Here is a 24,814-nt window from a genome sequence, read left to right on the forward strand (position 1 = left end):
AGAAGCCAAAGCCGGAGAGAGCAGCTGGGCTTAAGCTAGGACTGAAGCGAGGTGGCCAGGGGCTGCCGCGTTCAACTTCTCTCTCACTGGCTGGTGGGGCTTGTGTAGCCACGGCTGTAGACCACACACACAGATACACACGCCCTCACGCACAGAGCAGTATTCACGAGTTTGTTTTCCCTTAGGAAAAGCCCCAGTGGCGCTTGGGGTCACATGTATAATTCAGGGCTAAGAGAAGATGGTTGTAATCGCTCCTGCTAGGGAAAGCCCGAAGTGCTTAGAGCTTGGGTTCCTGCTTTCCAAGCGGCAGTGACCAAAAGCGACCCCCTGCCCCCACCCCTAAATTGGACCTCCACACCCCTAAAAAGTCAGCTTGTAGGTTGACCCAGGTGACCTGTCAGGTGTTCCCAGCAGTGACCTAGATGCTGAATTCATGGAGACAGAAGAGAAAGACCTTTAGCCTTTCTTTGGGTGACTATGTAGTTCTAAGCCTGGAGAGATTTAGACATTTGCTTCCAAGTGGCCATGTTGTTGAAACGGAAGAAAAATCATCAATTCAGGCAGATTTCTCGGGCAGTGCTGATAAAGGAGGAACATTTCCACTCTTTGGGTGCCTAGGTATTACCTGGTCAGAGCATTCCTCCTAGGTCTCCTGCCCTGCTTAGCTTCCAAAGACTTCAGCAACCCCAGGAAGTAGGTCCGTGCTTCTTGCAGTATGGCATTCAGTGGCAAGAGCCCGGTGTGAGAAGTCTTAGAAGACATGCCCCACCTTCTCTGCCCAAGTCTCTGGAAGCACTGGCTTTCTTCTTCCCGAGCTCTTGACAGCAGTTACTACCTCGACCTTAGGAGGGAGACAGCAGAGGTCTTCAGGGCACACTTTAGACTTGCTTGCAATCGTGAGAGAATAATTAGCGTTAGGGTGGGACGTGTTGATTGCATGAGGCAAGAGTGAGTAGCCGTCAGATAGCCCAAGTCAGAAATGTATGTTGACTTTGCTAAATTACGTTTGGGCCATTTCAGAAACATTCATTTGGGATGTTGCCATTCAGATGGGCCTCTCTCCAACATCCACAGGTCTTTATTTGTTCTTCTTGCCCATCTCCACCTTTCTTCTCTACTCACATGGGTGGGTCTTAACGTTACAAGCAGATTTCCCAGGGAGAGGGCCCCAGTGTAACTTAGTCTTGGTAGACGTGAGGTATACAGTTGATGGGTAAGTATGTCCACCCACCAAGAGGTATTGCCCTGCATATCAGAAGACTAGTAAGTTGGGCGGTGGATGATTGTAGTGTGGCAAATTGTTTGATTTCACATCTGTATCATTGAGGGCCGTGGCTTCACACCTCTATTCTATTAACTTCCTGCACACTGCTGCCTATGGCTGGATTATAAACAGCTGTCAAATCATGAACCATGGATGGGAAACAGCTGTGAGCAATAGTTTAGCAGTTGCCGACGGACAGAGAGCTTGCCCAAGGGAAAGAGAGGTTCAAACGATAGTATAGTTCAAAGTAACCAAGATAGATGTCGGTTGCCTCAAATGCTAAAAACGTTAAGATTAACAAAACATCTAGAGCCTAGATTTCGTCCTTAAACTTTGGAGCTTGGGGGAAGACAGTGCTGTGTATCAGTGAAAAGACGTTTTATACTCTTTTACTCAATTCTAGGATGCCCTCATGATATTCACAAATCTGAGTTGTTGCAAACCCAAGCCAGGCTGTGAGGGATTAGTATCTTATTTTAAAGAGAGGTTAAAATTTAGTAAATGAGTGTGAATTTCACTTTCTATCCTTAACTTGATCCAAATAGAGTGTTTATTCTAAAGAGAGAAGCTGCACATGTTCTGAGCTTATGTGCCGATTAAGAAATCTCCCTTCCTTAAGAATTCTTCTTGTTTCTCAGTGTGAGCTCAACGATTGTCCCCAAGCTGAAACAGAAATACCTTTGGAGGGTCATCAGCGTGCAGAAACACATGTTTGCAGCTGCTTGTTTCTGCTCTTGAAGGAATAAAGTCTTGTGTGTGTGTTTTAAACACCTTTACAGAAATCAAGTTCTTTTCTCAAAGGTGAAGTATAAAAGTGCTAACACTGCAGGATTTTCCTGATTTCAGAATGGATAATCTTCCTAAAGGATTTAGCTTTGATCAGCGTGGTTACTTGAGTGCTTAAAATTCTCCTGGTTTAGAGGTGAACACACATGGTTATCCCAGGCCTTAGCCTTGCCTTTGGTTCCTAAGCGAGTTGAACTTGAGTTTCTAAATGTTAATTCAGAAAGCATTTGCTGTCTGATATTTGCTAACTGTCCCACCGGTGAGTAAAGAAAGTGGTAATTACAGAGAATTCCAAGAGAATATTAATCCACACTGGAATAAATAAACAGCATGTTTTGACTTTTCAAAGTACCTACATTTAACCACTTGTTACCAGAATCTATGCTCTTTTAATCATGTGAAAAGTCGGAATTCAAATTGCCCCTCAAGAATCCAGTTACATCTTATAACCATCATTTAAAAAAAGAAAAAAAAAAAAAAAAGACTGCCAAGCATTGGAATAGCTGGCAGGTTGGGACCCTTTACATCATCTTTTTGAGTTGTGACCCTTGATTGCATCCATTGTGGGTGGCACAATGTGTCATGGTTCTATCTGGAGATGTTTTTTTCCTTGTTCTTCTAATTTTCTGGTTATTAAACTGCTTGATACATGCAATTTTACTTCACTGTTTCCTTGGTAACAGTTATATATCATTTTCCATCCTTGTAGATGAGAGCATTACAAAATAGGCATATATTTTTATTGTTACTGTTCTTTGTATCGACTGTTTCATCTGTAAAGCAGATGCACTCTTTGAAATGTTTATAGAAGAATGCAGTTCAGTAGAAAAACATATGATTATGCCCCCTTTGCCTGAGGGAAGTAATTTGAGACCCAAAACTCATAGGGGTGTTATTAAACTGAGCAGTGCGTTCATGGATTGAAAAAATGAAGATTTCTTTTCTTTAAGCAAAATGGCACACTTTGAGTTAATGATTTGGTCCCAGTTATTAATGTGAAGGTTATTTCTTGTAGTATTAGGTAAATTTGGGGGCTGCTTTATTTTACATTGTCTTAACAGTTACATGGGTTTTGTGGTATATAGCAGTGACAAATAATACAGTGTGCTAATTTTGTTCCAAGTATACATTTGAGGAAGAATAAATATATATATATATTTATAGTTTCCTCAGATTTTATGTAAAACCTTTTCAGAGACTACTAAACTTTTTTTACCTTTACCTTATTCAGAATTAAATATTTCCTAGGGAAAAAGGGAAGTTAAAGAAGCAATGCAAAGGTCAGATTTTTCCCATCTCCCTTTTTACCCAAGTAATTGCATTAATGTTGCTGATAATATTGACTCTGGAGGCTAGCAACGAAAAACTCCCAAAGACTCTGGATTTGAATTTTATTAAAAATTCTACTTGCTCATCGTCTGAGTCCTTTCTGAGTTCTGCTGATTTTCGTGGCTGTCATGAGGTGAAATGATGAACAGTTTCATAACAGAACTAGATTCCTGTTTTAGGAATATTTAACTCTACTTTCCCGGGGGTTGCTAGTTTGCAGCTGTGAAAGTCTAGTCGTTAGCTGTACTGGGGAAGATGTCTCGTTCAGGCTATGTACCATTTCAGGCATCTCTCTCTCTTTGGGGCAAGTGAATTTACCTTCTTGCTATCAGAATTTGATATAGATTGTCAGATGAAGTGAAACTTACTTGTACTTTAAAAGCATGACCTGGAAATTCTCACTTTCTGCTTATGAACTTTCCACTTGTTCGTTCTCTCTCTCTCTCTCTTCTTCTATTACTGAAGTATAGTTGATTTACAATGTTATATTAGTTTCAGGTGTACAGCATAGTGTTTCAGTATTTTTACAGATTATACTCCATTAAAAGTTATTACAAGATAATGGCTATAACTCCCTGTGCTATACAATATATCTTTGTTGCCTATCTATTTTATTATACATAGTAGTTTGTCTCTCTTAATCCCCTATACCTATCTTGCCCCCCCTTCCCTCTCTCCACTGGTAACCACTAGTTTGTTTTCTCTATCTGTGGGTCTCTTTCTGTTCTGCTTTATACATTCATTTGTTTTATTTTTTTAGATTCCACATATAAATGATATCCTACAGTGTTTGTCTTTTGGGTCTCTTTCTGTTCTGCTTTATACATTCATTTGTTTTATTTTTTTAGATTCCACATATAAATGATATCCTACAGTGTTTGTCTTTCTATGTCTGACTTAACATAATATTCTCTAGGTCCATGAACTTTGCTGCAAATGGCAGAATTTCATTCCTTTTTATGGCTGAGTAATATTCCATCGTATATGTATACCACATCTTCTCTCTCTATCCATTCATCTGTTGATAGATAGACACTTGGGTCGCTTCCATATCTTGGCTACTGTAAATAGTGCTGCTATGAACATTGGGGAGCATGTATCTTTTTGAGTTAGTGTTATCAGGTTTTTTTGCAGATATATATCCAGCAATGGAATTGCTGGATCATATGGTAGTTCTATTTTTAATTTTTGAAGGAACCTCCATAGTGTTTTCCATAGTGGCTGCACCAATTTACATTCCCACCAACAGTGTATGAGGGTTCCCTTTTCTCCACATCGTTGCCAACATTTGTTATTTGTAGACTTTTTGATGACAGCCATTCTGACAGGTGTGAGGTGATATCTCATTGTTGTTTTGATTTGCATTTCTCTAACAGTTACATACACATACAGACTTCAACTTTATTACTTTATTATTCCATTTGGAGTTTGCATGGATGTTTAACTCTGAGAGAATATCCATTATTGGTGAACTAGAAATTTATCTTTAAGGAATGGACTTAAAACCACTAATTTCATATTTGGCTCAATGAGAAAAATCAGGAGCATTTTTTAGTTTGTTGAGAAATACAGTCCTTAAATCTACCACTCTTACCGTCAAATGATCTTGAACTTTGAAAGCTAGTCATAGCAAGGAAATAAAATTATTAATACCTTAAACCATGGATTGGCAAACTATGGCCTGTGGGCCAGATATGGCTTGCTGACTGTTTTCATATAGCCTGTGAACTAGGAATGGTTTTAAAATTTCTTTTAAATTTTTAAATAGTTCAAAAAATCAAAATAAGAAAATATGGAATTAAAATGTCAGTGTCCATAAATAAAGTTTTATTGGAACACAGCTATCTCTGTTCATGCATTTGCTGGTTGTCTATGGCTGCATTTGCTCTACAACAGTTTTTTGTTTGTTTGTTTTGGCCACGCTGCTCAGCCTGCAGGATCTTAGTTCCCCGACCAGCGATTGAACCCGGGTCACGGCAGTGAAAGCGCCGAGTCCTAAACACTGGACCGCCAGGGAATTCCCTACAACAGCGAAGTTGAATAGGTGCTCCAGAGACCTTATGGCCGGCAAAGCCTGAAATATTTACTATCTGGCCCTTTACAGAAATGGTTTACTGACTCCTGGGTGAAACAGTGCCTTTTCCTATTTTCTCTTCTTTATATTATCAGCACGTGTGTGTGGGCAGAAGCATAACCAAATACACACTGTCAAAGATCAGCAGAGCCAGATACTAAAGTGGCAAGTATTATTACCTTAGTAATATACTAAGTAATATACTAATATACTATTGTAATATACTATTACAATAGGGAAAAGAGGCTGGTGTGAACACAACTTCCAATTGTACACAGGTGACTGGGCATTTTAAAGGAAGAATAAGGGAATAGGGAGGGAGAGCGCTGGGGCTCAGTACAGGGAAGGAAGTGAAAAATCACAGAAAGCAAGAAGGGGGTTGGTCCATGTGAAACCCATCTAGCTTTGTTAACTGGCTGTTATCAAAGTTAGGCTCCTGCCCTCCCACAGAGGCTGGGAGACAGGGGCCCCATCTTCAGGTGTGGGCTGGAATAGTCACTTCTTTTGCAGCCTTGAATTTTCTCCAACAGGCACTTTCAGCGGAGTTGGAGTCATTGTAGGGATGTAGCCTTGAGCTGTAAGAAACTAAGTTACTGTTTGTCCAGGTCTTTAAAGGCCAAGGTTGAGGCCTAGTTGAGGGAGAGCTCAGAGGAGCCTGGCTAGAGTTTGTTTTAAGGAGAGAAACTTTGTCAACACTTATTATTACATTTAGCATATTCAATACATGCACTCACCAGTGTACACTCACAGTTAATGTAGCCCTTATCTTTTTTTTTTTTTTTTAAGGATTTTCTTATTTATTTATTTATTTATTTATTTATTTTTGGCTGTGTTGGGTCTTCGGTTCGTGCGAGGGCTTTCTCCAGTTGCGGCAAGCGGGGGCCACTCTTCATCGCGGTGCGGGGACCGCTCTTCATCGCGGTGCGCGGGCCTTTCTCTATCGCGGCCCCTCCCGTCGCGGGGCACAGGCTCCAGACGCGCAGGCTCAGCAATTGTGGCTCACGGGCCCAGCTGCTCCGTGGCATGTGGGATCTTCCCAGACCAGGGCTCGAACCCGTGTCCCCTGCATTAGCAGGCAGATTCTCAACCACTGCGCCACCAGGGAAGCCCCAATGTAGCCCTTATCTTTATTGAAACTTCTGATCTCAAATTACTAACTTAACTGTAGGGACACAGCATCAGAAGTGCACATAATTGCCCTAGTGGTATTCGTTGCACTCGGGACAATTTTGTATGCTTATTCTTTGATCACTAAGTTGGCCCACTGTCTTTGGGCTGGAGAGATACTTGTTAGAGTGATACTTGCCTTCCATAAGCCTTTCAACTTCCAGTTTAACATGGATGGAAAAAGAATGGGCAACAGTACTTGTATAGCCTCAACCAACGTGTGCAGAGAACTGGTAAGTCCACAGGAGAAGGCCTGGTATTTCCTTACAGTACACTTGAGCCACCTGCTCCTCATGGTTGAGGACTTTCATTAATCTTTTTCCACATGGAAAGAAAACTAGATAAGTGGATTTAGCTGTAGACAGAGGACTTGAGGTAGGCTGTATTAATTTGCAGTTGAGTTTAACCTGACTTTCTTATGATTTGATTGAGAGCATTGTAATGAAAAGCTAGACTGCCTTTAGTTCTTTTTTTTTAATTTTCAAATTTTTTTCTATTCCATTATGGTTTATTACAGGATATTGAATATAGTTCCCTGTGCTCTACAGTAGGACCTTGTTGTTTATCCACTCTATATATAATACTTTGCATTGGCCAGTCCCAAACTCCCAATCCATCCCTCCCCGGCCCTCCCTCCTGAAATAATGCCATTTGCACCTACATGGATGGACCTAGAGATTATCATACTGAGCTAAGCAAGTCAGAAAGAGAAAGACAAATATCGTATGATATCACTTATATGCCTTTAGTTCTTTATAGCAAAGACATATCAAAAGTATGCAACCTTGCTTCTGAACAATGTAGGTCATTATGTACTTAAGCTGTGAAAAGTATCTTGAAGAAACCTAAGCCTTAGTTTTAGATAACAAAGTTAACATTCCCATTTTTTCCTGGCAAAGAGATGAGAGGGTTTCCTCCTGCGCTTTTGTTTTAGAAATGTATTTTCAAGTGTGGTTACAGAATTTGGCATACAGTGAATACCCTATACTAAGTAATAAGTGAGTAAAGTCATGTACAACCCATTCTAATGCTTATTACAAATGAATTATCGTAATTTGTTGAGCTGAACAGTGATGAGGATCGGAAACTCAGGAGTGGAAAGGAGTGTGCAAGCTAAAAATAAATGGCCTGCTCTTAGACTACGTCTCACAGAATACACTATTTTTGTTTTGACATTTGAAGCAGTTTTTTTTTTTTCTATGATTAATGGTTTAAAAGTCATCAACTTGGACTTCTAAGAACTCTGTGTTTTACTGCTATAAGCTCAACAAGCAAAATTAGTATTACGCTACAATGAGTTTTTATAGGTGTCAGTAAGTTTTTATTTTAGGAAGTCCTTTTTGAATGATAGGAAAATACTGTCATTTTTATGAAAGAAATGTATCTCAAGTTTGAAAAGGAAAAGCAAAGGAAAAGCATTTTCCCTACAATTCCAATTTGCTATAGGGTTTTTTTTTTTTTTTTTTTTTTTTTAAAGGATTTTCTTATTTATTTATTTATTTATTTATTTATTTATTTTTGGCTGTGTTGGGTCTTCGGTTCGTGCGAGGGCTTTCTCCAGTTGCGGCAAGCGGGGGCCACTCTTCATCGCGGTGCGGGGACCGCTCTTCATCGCGGTGCGCGGGCCTTTCTCTATCGCGGCCCCTCCCGTCGCGGGGCACAGGCTCCAGACGCGCAGGCTCAGCAATTGTGGCTCACGGGCCCAGCTGCTCCGCGGCACGTGGGATCCTCCCAGACCAGGGCTCGAACCCGCGTCCCCCGCATTAGCAGGCAGACTCTCAACCACTGCGCCACCAGGGAAGCCCATGCTATAGGGTTTTAATGTTTATTTTGGTTGTTTTCATATGTTTCAAACATTGTGTGAGATTTGCTTAACTGAAAATAAGGACATGATAATTATCTCACAAAGATGAGCCTTAAAGAACACAAAAGTCCAGAGTTTTTCAAATTAATGTTAAAATTCACCCACCGAACGTAGGAAGGAGTGTATTTATATATTTAACTGGCACGATTATTTAACTGGTGGAAGATTGCTGTAGTGGAGAGCATGAAGCCATCTGGCCAACTCTAGACTGTTCTACACTGGCTCATACATCTAACCATGGCGATTTGACAATGGCCCTCTAACTGGAGTGCAGAGTGCTTGTCTCTTACGAAAATCACAGTCCCATCACCAGTCTTAGTGTCAAGGCCGGGGCAGGGGCAGTCTCAGGGACACAGAGGGTGAAGTCTGGGATTCGTTTTGTCGCAAGCCCCTCCCATGCCCACCTGCATTATGGCTCAGGGCATTGCCTCCCTCTGTGGCCTAGGGCACAGCTTGGCACGCTCTGGTCAACCTGATATGTTTACTTCTATTTTCATTTACTCATTTCCTGCCAGTTTTTGTAAATAAGGTTTTATTGGAACACAGCCATGCTCATTTGCTTCCGTGTTGTCTGCGGCTGCTTTTGGCAGAGTTGAATGGTAATGACAGAGACCACGTGGCTTACAAGACCTACAATATTTGCTCTCTGCCCTTGACAGGAGCATTTTACTGTTCTTCCTTGAGCTCTCTGCCCAGGACTCAAGTTCCCCTTTGGGGCTAGAGCAGTACCCTGGGTGTCTGCCTGCTTTGCTAGGAGGGGGAAAGGGAGTTGTGCCTGGGGAGACACCCCGCACCCACCCAGCCCTGCCAGCCCGCTCTGGGGTCTTTACCTGTTGTTAGCACTTACTGTACGACTTGGAGGTGAATTTAGAAACTTTCTAAAGTGCAAATCTGATCCTCTGTCTATCTCCTTGCTCCTTAATGCCCCTAGGGGAAAATCCACAGTCTTTATCTCCGCCCTTTTGGGGTTGGCCCCTGTTTCCTTTGTTTCCTTTGGGTGTCTTATTTTTGGAAATTTGTCATTTCTCCCTAGCCTTAATTAACTTCCTATTCAACCCCCAAACACACAGGTGCGCGCACACACACACACACACACACACACACACACACACACACACACACACACACACACACACACACACACACACCCTACCTCTAACTTGGCAGAGAACCACTGCCTAACCCTGCAGGTTGGGACCCAGCCCTCCATCTGAGCCTGGATCCTCAACAGTCTCACATTTGTTTTCTTTCCCTTTCTTCTAGTCCTGAATATCCTAGTCTTGTCCAATTATACACATTGTTTCTCTACTGCTAGGAAAGAATTGTACATAATGTTTGTAACATACTTAAAGATTTGATCATGAGAGTTTTAGGTACTTAAATGTGATAGTAAAGAACCCATGACAAAGACCTACTGTACCTACCGTATAGCACAGGGAACTATATTCGATATTTTGTAATAACCTATAAGGGAAAAGAATCTGAAAAAGAATATATATATATATATATATATATATAACTGAATCACTGTGCTGTATACCTGAAACTAACAGGACATTGTAAATCAACTATACTTCAGTTAAAAAAAAAAAAACAAAATATGATCAGGGTATCTTGAATACAGTGTATTTGGAAAAGGAAATAAAGAACTAGCAAGTGGAATCGTCACTATACTGAAGGAAAGGCATTGTCTTGTTAAAGTGCACATATTTGACCTAGGGTTAGTTTTTATATTGCTCTTTTCAAATATCACACTGAATGATGAGAACTTGGCTGAAAAATTAACATGAAATGCAGTGTGGCTGTGGGGAAAAAGAACAGGACCTGCTCTATATGCAGTGACATCCAAAGATCTCTCATATATTTATTGTTACGTCAAAATAGTAAAGTACAAAGCTGTATAAAAAGGCAGGGGAATTTAATGTATATATTTACTGTGTTTGCATAAGAATGACCAGAAGGATACACAAAAAACTAAGAACAGTATTTAACTCTGTAAAGTAGGGCTACAGGGGATTATGGGTGAGAGGGACCGGGTAGATAGGAGACACGGGTGGGTTCCCATGTCACCATCCACACATTATATTTTTATTTTCTTTTGATTTTTGAGCCCTAGGATTATATTATTAACAAATTTGAATTTCAAAAAAGTGATAGGATACCCACATAAGTCCAAGAGTCCAAATAATATCAGTAGGATTTTAACATGATTTTTCTGATTGTAGAAGATAACTTTATTGTAAAAAGTGTTTGAGAATATAGAATATATAAAGGAAAAAAAAATATATATATATAAATATTTGAAATTACACCAGCCAGATATAATCACTGTTGTCCCTCTGTTTTCTTTAACTTTTCCATCTATTTTACATAGTTAGTATCCTGTATACACAATTCTATACTTAAATTTTTAAAAATATTATATTCTTATATCATTAAAATTTTTTAATAAATATGAAATAAACAGCTATATATACCACAGTTTACTGAATGACTTCCTATTTAATTAAAATTTAGATCCTTTCCAGTGTTTTGCTTTGCATAACAATGTAATGAATATCTTTACAGTGAAGTCTTTGGATTTCATGAACATACTTTTTATGACATTAATAATAGCATACTGAGTATTTCAAAACTCATAAAAGTCACAAGGTAATTTGAGATGCCATTAAAATGATATTTAAATTTTATGCTAAAATTGTGGACATTCTGGTTCCTCAAAGGTATTAAAGTTGACAAGCAGCATTTGTCATAGAAGTTAACCTAATGAGAAAATTTGAGGCATTTGGGGATGGAAGGCTTGATTAATGGTGGTAGGAACTTCAGTAGATTTCCAGCAAGTCAGATCTCTGTTTCTTCACATTTGTAAAATGGGGAAATTACATGATATTCCCTCTAAATTTAATTTATTTCTAAACTTCCATAATTTTACCATAGAATAAGCAAATTCTAAGAAATGCATCTATAAGAACATAGATTAAGATAGCGTGAAACACTATGCAGCTATAAAAAATAAAGAACAAGGGAACACTCTATGCAGTTGTATAGAACCATCTCCAGGATGTATTTATTAAGTGAACATAGAAAATTACACAACAGTACAGTTGTATTTACATTAAAAAATACTGAAGGGATACATAAGAAACTAATAAAAGTGTTATTAGATTGGGGGAGCTGGGGGGGGAAGAAAGTTTACTGAGACAAAAGAACAAAAATTAGGTAAATATGATCTCCCAAAATGTGATAAAATGTTGAAAAATCTGCCCTGGATGAAAAGTTAAATTGCTGACTCAGACAGTTTTAACCTATAATTAGTTTTCTCTACGATGAATGAAGCATAAGAGATGGTTTACTATATTAAGGATATATATCAACAAGGTGTAATAGAAATTTCAGATATATAAAATTTTAATTGTAATTTTTGTTAGCAAATTAAGATAAAACTGGAAAAATCATATCATTATAAAAATGATCTCTTGCTTTTTGTATAGAACTGAGTACTCTGAAGCAAAATTCCTTCAGTTTTTAATATCTAGATAGGTTTTTCTTTGATAGGAATGTAAACAGAAAAAATATTTTTCTTTTGGTTCCCACCACCCAACAAAGAATACGTATAAGTTTTTTAACCTTAAATATTATTACATTTTGACAGCAATCCTAAAAATTGTATCCTCTGACTATCTTCTGTTCACCAAAGAGGACAACTTGGTGTTTTTGGAGAACCACGTTCTGGGGATATATTGATGGATGTTTCCATTAGGACTGTAATTTGATTATGATGCCATTAGTTCATAATTTGGCTTTCCGGTTGAGATCATGTTGACAGGCTGAAGAATAGAGTGCTGTTTAACTAAGTTGATGAAACACGCGTAGGCGGCAATAAAGTGCCTGGTCCGTCTCTACTGTTTACTCCTTTCGTTTATGTCACTCTGGTACTGATGTGGTCATGTGTATAAATCCATAAACTTCCATTTCTCTGGAATATAGTGACATGTTTAATCAGAGTCTGGCCATTATAGGTATATGTGTTAACATTTTTAAAAGATCATCTGAACACAAGAAGATACATGCATAAAACTATACTGGGCATAACTCAGTTTTAATGCTGACCTAGAAGTCATTTTAAATTTTTCCTGTGTCCTAGGTCAGGGATCAGGGGTTGGCATACTGCAGCCTATGGGCCAAGTCCAACCCCTGCAGCCTGTGTTTGTATAAAGCTAAAAATGGTTTTTACATTTTTAAATGGTTCCCCAAATCAAAAGAAGAATAATATTTCATGACACGTGAAAATTATATGAAATTCAAATTTGCGTCCATAAATAAAGTTTTATTGGCACACAGCCACGCCCATTATGTGTTGTCTATGGCTGCTTTCTCGATATGGTGGGAGAGTTGAGTCATTGCTGCTGAGACCAGATGACTCACAAAGCCGAAAACAGGTGCCCCTCTATAGAAAGTTTGCTGACTCCTGTCCTATGTCATCAAATATCATTAAAAGTAGCTCTTGATGGAAAGACAATCACAAATGAATATGTAGATACAGATTTAGATGTATAAATATTTTTATCTTTCTGGGCTTTTTTGGAAATTCTGCATAAAGGAGAAATTAGATAATATCACTTTGCACTTACAGATGATTCTCTGTATAAATGTTCCTACTGTGAACAGTATTTTCTCTTCCCAAATAGATTTTAAACAACTTGAATAGGAATTGTGTTGTAAATGTTTATATCCTCCTGCCGTGCTTGCTTTCTTTCCCACAAAGAAGATGTAATAACCCCTACATGCTACGTAGTAAAGGATTCAAAGCAAAAGGGTGATAAACTCTTTCCCCTTTGTCCACTGGTCGCTTTGCTATGATGGGTGCATGCTTTGAAGGGAAGTGTAGAAACCACACTGGAAAAGTAGGCTTGCTTAGAGGAAGAAGAAGCAGAAGAGGACGTGGCTCCCCTGGGCCAGCCCTACAGGGTTATCCTACCATGTCTATTTCCTAGGAGGTGGACATCAAAACTCCACTACACCATGGGTAGCTTATTAGGGACACCTATATTTAGTACTTCATGTATAACCTACATAGCTTCTATGTTTTAAGGTTAAAAAATGTCATCCTTTTAATGCTTTCTTATTATGAGTTTATTGGTTAGGATATTTTAGCTACAAGTAAAGGAAAGCTTGTTTAACTCTGGCTTAAACAATATATTCCTACAGGAAGGTGGTTCCTGGATCGGGCTCCATTGACTCAAGCTCTGTCCTTCTCTGTGCTTCACCAGCTTTGTGCTTATTACCTTATGGTGTAAAGTGGTTGCCACAGCTCCAGGCATCACATCATCATATGACTGGCTTCAGAGTCAGGAAACACGGCGTGGCTGGAGTACTGTGAGCATTTTCCGTGTGTGGCTTTTTTTTTTTTTTTTTTTTTTTAAATAATGGAGGAACATCTTTTGCAGAAGCTGAGGATCTTCCCATAGAGTCTCCTTGACTAGAATGGATCACATGGCCACATCTAGCAAAGGGCAATGAGACGTTCATTTCTGGCTCACCTTCCCAGAGATCCTAATGCTCAGAATTAGGGTTCTAGTAGCATGGAGAAAGAAAGGAAAAGAAGTTGAGGAAGCAATCAACATGTAGTTCTTCTCCAGTATTTTCTCTTTTATTCGGAGCTGCACTTGGAGAACAGCAACAAGGCTACTGTTTCCAGAATAAACACTTGAATTTTGGAGGTAGCTAACAAGTGTCAATGTGGACACTATACTCATATTCCAGTAGAAATATATGACCCTTACTGCTTTATGATCAAATTCAAAGTGTATTCGTTAAGATGCTGTCATCAGCAAGCAATAGAAAACACAAGTAACATAGCTTAAAGAGGAGGACAATTTATTCTCTCACATAAGAAATTCAGAGGTAGGGCCATTTTAGGGTTTGTCAACTGGATTCCAGGGCTCTGGGTTTTGTTGTTTTTCTCATGTGCCATCTCAGCATATAGACTGTACCTCTTGTGGTTGCAAAGTGACTGCAATAGCTCCAGCTATCATATCTTCACACAAAAAAGGCCAAAGGTGAGAAGGGAGCAGGATATGTTTCTTCCATGCCTCCCTTATTTGAGAGTGTGGAAAACTTTCCCCAAAACCTCATAGCAGAGTCCCTTGATCTTGCATTGTCCAGAATTATCATGGTGTCTCATGTCTTTCTTAAATCTTCCTGGTGAAGGGTATCACCATGGCTGGTTTAGACTCGCAGACATTGGCAAACTATTATCTGTGGACCAAATACAGTCTGCTACCTGTTTATGTAAATAAAATTTTATTAGAACACAGCCATACCCATTCATTTACGTATAATTTATGGCTGCTTTTGTACTACAGTGACTGAGTTGAGTAGTTGCAACAGAAACCATATGGCCCACAAAGCTTAAAATATTTAACAAGTGGCCCTTTATAGAGAAAGTTTGCTGACCCCTGGTTCTCTAACCAGTGGTTCTCAACCGGGGGGCAGCTGTTGGGCAATGGCCATGAGGGTTCCAGCTGTTCATAGTGTTGGGGGCAGGGGTGCTATGGGCATATAGCAGGAAGGGACCAGGGCTACCAAACATCCTAACATGAGCAAAACAGTTCTGTATAATGAAGAGTTGTCTCACTCAAAATAGCAGTGGCTTCTCTGAATTAAGAGTCAGTTTCTAGTGTGGGAGAGGACATCAGCTCCCACTACCCCCATCCCACCCCCAGCCCAGCACAGAGCCATCTGATGCCTCTGCAAAACTGAGACTCTGGGAGGAAAGAAGGAGAGGAAATGACTGTTGGTTAGGCCAGCTCTGGAGAACAGAGAGGATTTGCTAAATTAATCTCCAGAAAGGGATGGTTCCATGAATACCTAGTCATTACCCACTGACTCATCGGCCGATGACAGTGGTTGCCCTCATGCGGGGCAGCTCACAGGGCCGGAGTTTTCCGTGAGTGGGGTGTGTGCTTCCCTGTGTTCCTTATACGACAGGATTCGAGTTGACACAAACTGAAAAGGTCTTTTCTTTCATGCTGTTCTGTAATGAACACATTATTTCCAACAAGAATGTATTAATAGTGTGATTGAAAGTAAGTTTGTAAAGATAATTATAAACAATTAAGTAAATTGAAAGTAATTTTTCTTGGTGTTTATGATAAAGCCAATTAATTTATTAGGCACTTTTGTTTGGGTGTCATTAAAAAGAATTTTACAATTGTGCATTTCTTATTGCTAATTTCTCATTGATTGGATAAGGTGTAATAGTTCATAATAAAAACGTCTCAGCTAAACTTTTTTAGTATTATCTATAGCCGTAATCACATTAAATGAAGACATGGGGATAAGTATGAAATATACACTAAGTATTCCCATGAGTAGGTAGGTGTACATGCATACATGTTAAACAGATCTGATGTTTGATGATTGCCTAGAGTATTGTACTACTCTGATTTTTTTAAACCAAAACCCACAGTAAGAAATTTGTTTTCCATTGTTACCTAGTACACACATATACCACACACACATACACGTAATTAAAACAAAAGTTTCACTAAGTAATATTGAGTTGGATACAGTCTGTTTCTGTTCTATTTTATCCTTTTTCGTTTTTGAATTCTGCTGATTGCAGCCCACTGATTAGTTTCATGACCCCTCCCCCAAATAAGTTGCAGTCCATGTTTGAAAAATACTAGGGCTGTGGATGTGTGATTTTTTCCCCTCCTGGGACTCTTCCCTCTTCTTGGAACATCACTTCTCTTCCTTTGGGAACTTCTCTTTCCCCACGCCAACCATAATATCCAGGCACGGCTGCTGATTGTCAGCCCTTGTGACCCAGGCTGAACCAATGAGAGCTCTCGCCCACCGTATTTTGAATTGAGCTGGCAAGGAAGGGCTTTGTTCCTCGATGGTGACAACCTTTAAGAATGTAATCCCAGAGCTCCCTGTAGCCATATGTGCCAGTCCCAGGGGACCTCTGGCCGAGAGCCTGAGTCAGCATCTAGTGAGAGGCTGGGAGAAAGGACTCTGGTGGCATCTGAGCTCTGAATCCGGCCATGCCAGGGGCTAGTATACCTTGGTGGGTTTACTTATACAAGCCAATATTTTGTTTTTCCTTAATCTAGTCTAAGATGGTTTCTGTCCTGACAGGGCTCTAAGTAATACACATCAACCAACACAGAAATGGTGAGCCCTGGAGATGGCCATGCATTGATTCCACAACAGGACCTGATGGGCAAAGGATCTTCTTTTGCAATGGGAGTGGCCTGAGCCTGTTGAACCCCACAGCCAATGCTTGCCTCAGTGAGTCAAGAGGTGTGACTGCATTAGAATCTTGTAGATTCTCCCCTATGTGTATGTACATATGTATGTGCATGTGCTCACATGTGTAGATAGAGAGTGAGAGGGCAAAAATGAGGAGGGGGAGGGAGAAAAGGACGGAGGGTAAATAGGGAGAGATTTATTGAAAAAAAATTGATGTTCTCATTAGCGGAGAAATCCATTTCCCCCGTAATTCTGCTTGTACTCTTTTTAGTATCTGTGTAAATGTGACTCCTGAGGATGCCTAAGGCTTGAGGGTGTACTTAGGTAGTAAATAAAAAAAGATTTGCTGTTTGAATCGGAGGTTATTGGACTGGGCTGCAAGATGAGGAAGTACGTAGAGGTTCCCAATAGTTGTAAACATCCCACTAGAAAAAAATCTTTGTTTCTCACTTGCCTAAATGAGTGCAGTTCACTCTGTGGACACACTGAATCTTCGAGTCTCTGAGGTACGTTCTCCACACTGCTGTCCTGACATCAGTAACACTTGTGATTTTGTTAACTGTTTATTGAAGCATAATAGTCGTGTACAATTAAATCATAAGTGTGTATACTCAGTGAATGTTCACAAACTGAATACACCCATGTAACAACCACGCAGTTCAAGAACTAGGGTATGACTTGAAGTCCAGTGACCCTCTTTGCATCCTCTTCCTGAAGTTAGTCACTATCCTGACCTCTGTCAGCACCAGTTCATTTGGCCTGTCTTTGAACGTAGTATAAATGGTATCATATGAATGTGTCTGGCCGTTCGTGTGCAGTGGTGGTCTGCTGTATCCTTGCTGTAGAGTACTCCATTACATGAAGACCCCTGATTGATTTATCCATTCTGCTGTTGATGGCTGTTTGGGGAATTTCCAGTTTTTACATTGATCAGAGCTGTCCTGATCATTCTTGTGCCTTCTTAGGATGATCTGATGGACAGATTTCTGTCGTGTATATTGCTTGGAGTAGAATTGCTGCCTCTGTAACTCTCTGTTATGGTCACTCATGTTTCTCTCTCCTCTTGCTAGACTGTAAATTCCTTGAAAGGAGAGAGGGTCTTATTCACCATTATCTAACCCCTAAGCAGCAGAGAAGCTGTTGCGCAGAAAAGGCACAACTTCTTTTTAATTTATTTTTTTAAATTGAGGTATAGTTGATTTACAATGTTGTGTTAATTTCTGCTGTAAAGCAAAGTGACTCAGTTACACATATATATATACCTTCTTTTTTGTATTCTTTTCCATTATGGTTTATCCCAGCACATTGAATATAGTTCCCTGTGCTCTACAGTGGGACTTTGTTGTCCATCCAAGGCACACACTTCTTAAACACCCCAGAAAGTGCTCCTGCATTAACCCTATAACATTTAAGCTGGAGCAGGACAGGTTGGCCAGCCTATCTGGATTTAATACGTTAAGGTAAAGCTACTGTGACAAAATAACTCCAAATTGTGTGATGTCTCTAATACCACAGTCCTTTATGTCTTGCTCTCATAAGGTCTCCTCCAAGTGTTACCGAACGCAAGTTCCTGTGCGCAACGCACAGTGAGGCCAAGCGAACCGAAACGTCGGAGTCTGGAGCAGAGAAAGGTTTATTGCAGGGCCATGCAAAGAGACGGGTGGCTCTTGCCCTCAAAGCCCCCAACTCCCTGAAGGGTTTCAGCAAAGCGTTTTAAAGGCCATCTGAGGGAGGCGCGTGGTCGGATGTAGCAAACTTCTTGGTGTTGGAATCCTTTGTTCTTGCAGCTGTCCACGTAGGTCAGGTCACGATGTTCCTGTAAATCTCCAAGACAAATGTTATTCTTCGCTCTGCAACATTTCATCTCCATAGGAATGGAAAAGTGTTATACCCTTTAAGGTCAGAGCCTTGAGAACGGGCTATTTTGTATATTTCAGGCTATAGGCAACATTCTTAACTCAAAGCAACAGAATATAAAGGTTAAAGTAAAAGAAACAGATCTAATATGGAGTCAGATTTGTTCTTCCCTATTACACAAGTGGTGATATAGGGACCTAAATTCCTTCCATCTGTGGATCTGTCATCTCCAGTGTGATCTTCAATATGCAGCTTCCAAGACATCATGCTCGTGTGCATAAAGCAGGCTGATTTTGAAAGGAAGACGGAGCAGACAAGAAGGCACACGTAACCCCTCTGATCTCATCTGTAGGTCAGAACACGTTCTGAGGCTGATCTAACTACATGAGACACTGGGAATCGTCGTGTCATGGGTATCATGAAGAGGAGAAACAGGTTTGGTGATCAGCTTGGCCAGTCTCTGCCACAGAGTCGCTTCTGAAATTCCAAGAGCATTCTCACTGTTCTCACCCCTTCATACTTAACTGAGAGCTCCCTGTCTTCTCAGTACTTTGTCCTCATCCCAGGAGTGAGAGAAATCTTGACCTAGGGACTGCTACAGTTCCCCTTGACAGTTGCCCTGGGCCACCACAGTGTGTCTCCATGCTCTATATTCTGTAATAGACACGTGGCAGTAACGTATCTCTCTCAGGCTGAGGAAGATGTGGATGATAGGTATAGTCAGTTCTGCTATAGTGCGACATGTGTTCTTGAAATTACAGCACGATTGCAAAGTCGTGTAATAAGAAACTGCCAGGCTTGTGGGGGAAATGGGTGAAGAGTATGGCACTTAAAGTATTAAAAAACGTTGTCAGTGACACCGTAAAAAAAAAAAAAAAGGTAAGAACCTTGTAAAAATGCTAGCACAGTTTTACACAAGTTAAGTGGTTAGGAAATACATAAATACTACAGTACTTAGGTCACTTCCCCTTGAAAAGCCCTGAAGTTGGCCTGTGGATGTGGCCATAGGCAGGGTTGCAGCTTGGGTGTTACTGCGAAGGAGTGGAGGAAGGCGATCTGAAATCAGGGGGGAGGTTGCACCAGCAGGTGAGGACCTGTGAACTGAGGGAGCAGTAGACCTTGAGGGGGGTGTGTTCGTGCACATTTTGTATGATCCTGTGTGGCTTTGTTCAGCTGGATGCAGTTTTCTGAATTCATCGTCCTTCCTCTTGATGAAATTGTGCATCAGCAAATGGGAAATTTGCACCATATTCAAATAGTTCCCTAATGTATCAATCCCGTTGACACAAATTCACATTTACAAAGTGAGTGTGAGTGTGAGATCGCAGAACTGACTATACCAGGATAGTGCAGGTAGTTACAGGTAGACGCAAAGTGTCGTCTCTTCTTGGTAATAAGGTTCCAATTAGTACATACCTTCTTTTTTTTTTTTTTTAAAACATCTTTATTGGAGTATAATTGCTTTACAATGGTGTGTTAGTTTCAGCTGTATAACAAAGTGAATCAGCTGTAAGTATACATATATCCCCATATCCCCTCCCTTTGCGTCTCCCTCCCACCCTCCCTATCCCACCCCTCTAGGTGATCACAAAGCACCGAACTGATCTCCCTGTGCTATGAGGCTGCTTCCCACTAGCTATCTATTTTACATTTGGTAGTATATACAAGTCCATGCCACTCTCTCACTTCATCCCAGGTTCCCCTTCCCCCTCCCCATGTCCTCAAGTCCGTTCTCTACTTCTGTGTCTTTATTCCTGTCCTGCCCCTAGGTTATTCAGAACCTTTTTTTTTTTTAGATTCCATATATCTGTGTTAGCATACGGTATTTGTTTTTCTCTTTCTGACTTACTTCACTCTGTATGATAGACTCTAGGTCCATCCACTTCACTACAAATAACTCAATTTCGTTTCTTTTTATGGCTGAGTAATATTCCATTGTGTATATGTGCCACATCTTCTTTATCCATTAATCTGTTGATGGACACTTGGGTTGCTTCCATGTCCTGGCTATTGTAAACAGAGCTGCAATGAACATTGTGGTACATGACTCTTTTTGAATTATGGTTTTCTCAGGGTATATGCCCAGTAGCGGGATTGCTGGGTCGTATGGTAGTTCTATGTTTAGTTTTTTAAGGAACCTCCATACTGTTCTCCAAAGTGGCTGCATCAATTTACATTCCCACCAACAGTGCAAGAGGGTTCCCTTTTCTCCACACCCTCTCCAGCATTTATTGTATGTAGATTTTTTCATGATGGCCATTCTGACTGGTGTGAGGTGATACCTCATCGTAGTTTTGATTTGCATTTCTTGTTGGCAATTTGTATATCTTCTTTGGAGAAATGTCTGTTTAGGTCTTCTGCCCATTTGTTGATTGGGTTGTTTGTTTTTTTTGATATTGAGCTGCATGAGCTGCTTGTAAATTTTGGAGATTAATCCTTTGTCAGTTGCTTCATTTGCAAATATTTTCTCCCATTCTGAGGGTTGTCTTTTTGTCTTGTTCATGGTTTCCTTTGCTGTGCAAAAGCTTTTAAGTTTCATTAGGTCCCATTTGTTCATTTTTGTTTTTATTTCCATTTCTCTAGGAGGTGGGTCAAAAAAGATCTTGCTGTGATTCATGTCAGAGTGTTCTGCCTATGTTTTCCTCTAAGAGTTTTATACTGTCTGGCCTTACATTTAGGGCTTTAATCCATTTTGAGTTTGTTTTTGTGTATGGTGTTAGGGAGTGTTCTAATTTCATTCTTTTACATATAGCTGTCCAGTTTTCCCAGTACAACTTATTGAAGAGGCTGTCCTTTCTCCACTGTATATTCTTGCCTCCTTTATTAAAGATAAGGTGACCATATGTACGTGGGTTTATCTTTGGGCTTTCTATCCTGTTCCATTGATCTATATTTCTGTTTTTGTGCCAGTACCATACTGTCTTGATTACTGTAGCTTTGTAGTATAGTCTGAAGTCCAGGAGCCTGATTCCTCCAGCTCCGTTTTTCTTTCTCAAGATTGCTTTGGCTATTCGGGGTCTTTTGTGTTTCCATACAAATTGTGAAATTTTTTGTTCTAGTTCTGTGAAGAATGCCATTGGTAGTTTGATAGGGATTGCATTGAATCTGTAGATTGCTTTGGGTAGTATAGTCATTTTCACAATGTTGATTCTTCCAATCCAAGAACATGGTATATCTCTCTATCTGTTTGTATCATCTTTAATTTCTTTCATCAGTGTCTTACAGTTTTCTGCATACAGGTCTTTTGTCTCCTTAGGTAGGTTTATTCCTAGGTATCTTATTCTTTTTGTTGCAGTGGTAAATGGGAGTGTTTCCTTAATTTCTCTTTCAGATTTTTCATCATGAGTGTATAGGAATGCAAGAGATTTCTGTGCATTAACTTTGTATCCTGCTACTTTACCAAATTCATTGATTAGTCCTAGTAGTTTTCTGGTAGCATCTTTAGGATTCTCTATGTATAGTATCATGTCATGTGCAGACAGTGACAGCTTTACTTCTTCTTTTCCGATTTGGAGTCCTTTTATTTCTTTTTCGTCTCTGATTGCTGTGGCTAAAACTTCCAAAACTATGTTGAATAATAGTGGTGAGAGTGGACAACCTTGTCTTGTTCCTGATCTTAGAGGAAATGGTTTCAGGTTTTCACCTTTGAGAATGATGTTGGCTGTGGGTTTGTCATATATGGCCTTTATTATATTGAGGTAAGTTCCCTCTATGCCTACTTTCTGGAGAGTTTTTATCAAAAATGGGTGTTGAATTTTGTCAAAAGCTTTTTCTGCATCTGTTGAGATGATTATATGGTTTTTATCCTTCAGTTTCTTAATATGATGCATCACATTGATTGATTTGCATATACTGAAGAATCCTTGCATTCCTGGGATAAACCCCACTTGATCATGGTGTATGATCCTTTTAATGTGCTGTTGGATTCTGTTTGCTAGTATTTTGTTGAGGATTTTGGCATCTATGTTCATCAGTGATATTAGCCTGTAGTTTTCTTTCTTTGTGACATCCTTGTCTGGGTTTGGTATCAGGGTGATGGTGGCCTCGTAGAATGAGTTTGAGAGTGTTCCTCCCTCTGCTATATTTTGGAAGAGTTTGAGAAGGCTAGGTGTTAGCTCTTCTCTAAATGTTTGATAGAATTCGCCTGTGAAGCCATCTGGTCCTGGGCTTTTGTTTGTTGGAAGATTTTTTTTTTTTTTTTTTTTTGTTGGAAGATTTTTAATCGCAGTCTCAATTTCAGTGCTTGTGATTGGTCTCTTTATATTTTGTATTTCTTCCTGGTTCAGTCTCGGGAGGTTGTGCTTTTCTAAGAATTTGTCCATTTCTTCCAGGTTGTCCATTTTATTGGCATAGACTTGCTTGTAGTAATCTCTCATGATCCTTTGTATTTCTGCAGTATCAGTTGTTACTTCCCCTCTTTCATTTCTAAATCTATTGATTTGAGTCTTCTCCCTTTTTTTCTTGATGAGTGTAGCTAATGGTTTATCAATTTTGTTTATCTTCTCAAAGAGCCAGCTTTTAGTTTTATTGATCTTTGCTATTGTTTCCTTCATTTCTTCTTCATTTATTTCTGATCTTATCTTTATGATTTCTTTCCTTCTGCTAACTTTGCGGTTTTTTTTGTTCTTCTTTCTCTAATTGCTTTAGGTGTAAGGTTAGGTTGTTTATTTGAGATGTTTCTTGTTTCTTGAGGTAGGATTGTATTGCTGTAAACTTCCCTCTTAGAACTACTTTTGCTGCATCCCATAGGTTTTGGGTCGTCGGGTTTTCATTGTCATTTGTTTCTAGGTGGTTTTTGATTTCCTCTTTGATTTCTTCAGTGATCTCTTGGTTATTTAGTAGTGTATTGTTTAACCTCCATGTGTTTGTATTTTTTACAGATCTTTTTCCTGTAATTGATATCTAGTCTCATAGCGCTGTGGTTGGAAAAGATACTTGATACAATTTCTTAAATTTACCAAGGCTTGATTTGTGACCCAAGATATGATCTATCCTGGAGAATGTTCCCTGAACACTTGAGAAGAAAGTGAATTCTGTTGCTTTTGGATGGAATGTCCTATAAATATCAATTAAGTCCATCTTGTTTAATGTATCATTTAAAGCTTGTGTTTCCTTATTTATTTTCATTTTGGATGATCTGTCCATTGGTGAAAGTGGGGTGTTAAGGTCCCCTACTATGATTGTGTTACTGTCGATTTCCCCTTTTATGGCTGTTAGCATTTGCCTTATGTATTGAGGTGCTCCTATGTTGGGTGCATAAATATTTACAATTGTTTTATCTTCTTCTTGGATTGATCCCTTGATCATTATATAGTGTCCTTCTTTGTCTCTTGTAATAGTCTTTATTTTAAAGTCTATTTTATCTGATATGAGAATTGCTACTCCAGCTTTCTTTTGATTTCCATTTGCATGGAATATCTTTTTCCATCCCCTCACTTTCAGTCTGTATGTGTCCCTAGGTCTGAAGTGGGTCTCTTGTAGACAGCCTATATATGGGTTTTGTTTTTGTATCCATTCAGCCAGTCTGTATCTTTTGGTTGGAGCATTTAATCCATTTACATTTAAGGTAGTTATCGATATGTATGTTCTTATTACCATTTTCTTAATTGTTTTGTGTTTGTTTTTGTAGGTCTTTTCCTTCTCTTGTGTTTCCTGCCTAGAGAAGTTCCTTTAGCATTTGTTGGTACATACCTTCTTATATGTGGATATTTTCGCATATGTTTTTGACCACCATCATTCTCAAAGCAGGTCACTTGCTTCTAGGTAATCAAGAATTGACTGTAATTTGGAAACTCTTGTTGCTACAGTAATATGCTTGTTTCTTTCTGTTTCAGGTGTGTTTCTCTGTATTCCTTTCAGAGCAACCTTTCCTCCTTATTGGTAATCAGCACAAGTCATAAATAACCCCTACTTTAATGATTCCTCTGTAGCTTTTATTTCCTTTTATCTACATGAAGTTGACTCTCTTTTTTCCTAATACTGCTCCAAGATACAATTATCTTCTTTGAAAGGAAGGCAGAAGGATATCACGCTCTTTGGAATACCCCTGTGTCCAAAGTAAATGATAATTGCTGGTACAAAATAGACCAGTTTTATATTACATTATTTTTATTGACTGCAGTGATTTTCAGGGCCTAGAATATTAGTATGAGTACTGGTAATAGCAATGCTCTTTGAATTGCCAACCACCAATGCTATTATTAGAAATGTTAAT

This window comes from Balaenoptera acutorostrata, chromosome X (genome assembly GCF_949987535.1).
Source record: "Balaenoptera acutorostrata chromosome X, mBalAcu1.1, whole genome shotgun sequence".
In the NCBI taxonomy this organism is placed as follows: Eukaryota; Metazoa; Chordata; class Mammalia; order Artiodactyla; family Balaenopteridae; genus Balaenoptera; species Balaenoptera acutorostrata.